The sequence below is a fragment of the Onychomys torridus genome, chromosome 7 (assembly GCF_903995425.1).
Source record: "Onychomys torridus chromosome 7, mOncTor1.1, whole genome shotgun sequence".
Classification (NCBI taxonomy): domain Eukaryota; kingdom Metazoa; phylum Chordata; class Mammalia; order Rodentia; family Cricetidae; genus Onychomys; species Onychomys torridus.
The window spans coordinates 66,838,365-66,841,947 of NC_050449.1; positions in this window are offsets into that span (position 1 = coordinate 66,838,365).

The following is a 3,583-nucleotide window of genomic DNA, read 5'->3' on the forward strand; positions in this document are numbered from 1 at the left end:
AACTGCTTAGCCATCTCTCCAGCCCCCTCAGATTTACTCTTAAGACATTTAGCAGCCTGCCTGCAGAAGCCCCTCCTACTACTAAACCCCACCCTCTGGGGACTCTGCCTCTTGGTGCAGACCCCAGTGATCCTAGCTCTTTCCCATGGCCCCTCTTAGCCTCCCCTCCTAGCCAATCTCCATTCATTTGTGTCACCCAGTGGCTCTCAGAAGCATGGTCAGGGACCTCACACTCACCACACTTGCTTAGGATCTCAAGGAGGCAACAGCAACCAAAAAATGGAACATCCACCCAGCAAAGACAAGACTAGATATTTATACCAAGAAACACCTCAAACATCTTAACTCCAGATACCTAGACCCCAGTGCAAAAACACAAACATGACAGCATAGCCAATCTGGGATCTGGACTCAGATCTCCATGCTTGCTCAATAATCACTTTACAGTCTCTAGTCTGTTTTCTCTTGTAGATCAGGTATCCTATACTCTATGGTTGGGTCTGCCCAGGACATTCAGTGCCAAAGGAGCTTCCTGATGGGAAGTCCAAGCATGCAGCCCGTGGGTTTTCTTTCCCTGCTCCTGAGCTCATGGTGCCACCTCAGGATTTTCCTCCCCACAGCACCTAGTCACCACTCCTGATTGAGGTTGGCTTGCTATGGAATGGAGACAGTCTTTGCAAACCAGGTATTCACTAGGGACTTAATGCCCAAAGCACACAACAAACTCCTTATACCTCAGCAGCAACTTAGAATTGATAATCATATTGCTGTAAAATGGGTTGAAGATTTGAGGAGAGGTTAAAGAATATCAAGAGGGCTTGTGACACAAAACTATATGCCATCCACATTCTTTGCCTTCTAAGTGCAGTGACATCTCTGCCAATCTTGTTTAGCTCTCTGTATTTCTAAAGCATGCTGGTTACTGATAACAGGGAATTGAATCTTCTGTAGCTCTCAGTGAGTGACACACAGGGTATGACCCTTCACTACACGGTCATCTTTGTTCCTACTGTTGCCTGTGTGTACAAATGGCCACCTGTGGCTCCGGAGGCTCATCATTTTTCACTCCCTCTTGGGAAAACACATCATTTCTACCAGCAAATAAGTATCTGACAAAGGCCAATTACAATTGGTTTGTGGTGAGAGATGTGTTGCCAAATGGTTTCCATGGTTTCAATGAGTACTAATCCAATGTGTTTTAGAAAGAATGATGGATTCATTAGCATACAGAGGCTGTTCTATTATATGGACCACAGATGTTTAGCATTCAAGTACACCCAAGGAAATACATAAAATGTTACTTTTCATTTTTGAACATTTCCAGATGCCATTCCAACACATATTTTTTTTTTAAATCACTTATTTTTTTCTACACTAGTGGAGAAACTCAACTTAAGGTCAATTCTGACTTTTACTTACTTAGAATTAAACAAAAAGATTCCTCCAAATTTTAGTTGAATGTAACAAACTCAGCATTGAAAATGTCAGCTTCAGGGCCTGGTGAGATGGTTTAGTTGGTCAAGAACTTGCCACACAAGCATAAGAACCTGAGTTCAGGCCTCCAGTACCCATGTCAAAATGGGAAGCATCTGTCTATAATTCCAATGCCAGTGAGGCAGAGGCAAAGGGATTCTTGGCTCACTGGTGAGCCAGTCTACTGTAATCAGTGAACTCAGGTTCAGTGAGAGACCCTGTATCAAAACATAAGATGGAGAGAGATAGAGGAAGACACCCAACATAGACCTCTGGGTCCTACATATCCAGACACAAACAGAAAGAGATAGGGAGAGAGAGAGAGAGAGAGAGAGAGAGAGAGAGAGAGAGAGAAGAGAGAGAAGAGAGGAGAGATCGATCTAGAATGTCAACTGCTAAGATCTGCTAAAACTCCCCAATCCAAGTATGTTTCAAGTTTCTTGCTTGCCCAATGGCAGTGGGCATAGCCTGTCATAAGAATTTGCCACAAAGTGTGCTTTAAAGAGGTTTTGAAGTTTGCACATACTAATTTTTAGTGATTCAGCAAGAAAAGAATGCCTGGAACCTTTTGGAGAAATACACTAAAACCACATTTTTCTTCCAACCCAGAAATCTTCCTCCTGAGGGTGGAGAGAAACAAAAGTCTTTAATTACTAAGAATAAAGCCTGGGATCAAGAATAATGGGCCTCGGTGGTTCATGTTCCTGGAGTTGTGTCCATGCTAATGAATACCCACATGCTCCAGAAGAGAATTTGACATCACTGCTGCTGTTGTTGCTGTTATAACAGTGAGGACCACCACTACTACTGTTTTTGAGATTGCCATTTCATAACTGGTTACTACAGGTAGCACAGTGGAGACCCTGGCAGCAAAAGTAGCTACCACAGTTAACTAATTTTTCATTCTATTGGGCATGACAAATTTAAATCAATAGTTATATACATTTCGATTGGCTTTGAAAGTTATAAATTTACAAACTCAAGTTCCATTTGCTCTCGGGATACCATCTTCCAAGGACTCCAATTTGCAGTAAGACTTGTTAAGGAAGGGAATGGCTCAGCTGCCTTTAGCCTACCGGCTATGGGTGGGTTAAGACTTCTGTCGGTCTTTTCTGTGTCGAACACACAGATTGCAAGCCCAGCACCACTTAGAGATCTGTGGCAACAGTTAACTCTGCAGCTCTCACACAATTGAGCCTGTATGATAATGAGTATTCAGAGATAGGTAATGCCTGGGGGGGTGCTCACCAACCTAAGACAGAACACCTGTGTGGCCTGGACAGGTGTCTCCATGAGGGGTAAGGTGACCTGCTGACGTCCCATGCAACCTAAGTCAGAAGCTCATTTTTTTCAGTAAAAGGGGGGGACCTGTAGGTCCCTGGCCCCCATTTTGGGTAACTGTTGCCTTGCTTGCCGACCTTGACCTTGATATCATCCCTATGCTAATTCCCTGCGAGATTCCACCCTCCTGAATGCTTAAGGGAAGCTCCTTGTCTGTGTATCCAGCATATTGGGTGTTAACAGCTTAGATGCAAGATTGTAGAACTTCAGGAGCAGGGGTGGGGATTTAGCTCAGTGGTAGAGTGCTTGCCTAGCCCGGGGTTCGATCCTCAGCTCCTAAAAAAAAAAAAAAAAAAGGTAAAATCAGAAGTGAACTTCTGCCCTCCAGGGTTCTCCCATTGTTCTGTAAGCCTGTATTTAAGACCTCCTCCCTCCTTCAATAAATGGCATTTGGCATTGGAAGAAGAAGAAGAAGAAGAAGAAGAAGAAGAAGAAGAAGAAGAAGAAGAAGAAGAAGAAGGGATCAAGATCATGATGGGGAAACCCACAGAGACAGCTGACCAGTGCTAGTTGCAGCTCACTGACTCTGGACTGACAGCTCGGGAACCTGCATGGGACTGAACTAGGCCTGCTGACTGTGGGTGACAGTTGTGTGGCTTGATCTGTTAGTGGGATCCCTGGCAGCAGGGCCAGGAATTATCCCAGGTGCATGAACTGACTTTTTGGAGCCCATTCCCTGTAGTGGGATATCTTGCTCAGCCTTGATACAATGGGGAGGGGCTAGGCTCTCCTTCAACTTGGTATGCGAGACTTTGTTGACTACCATGGG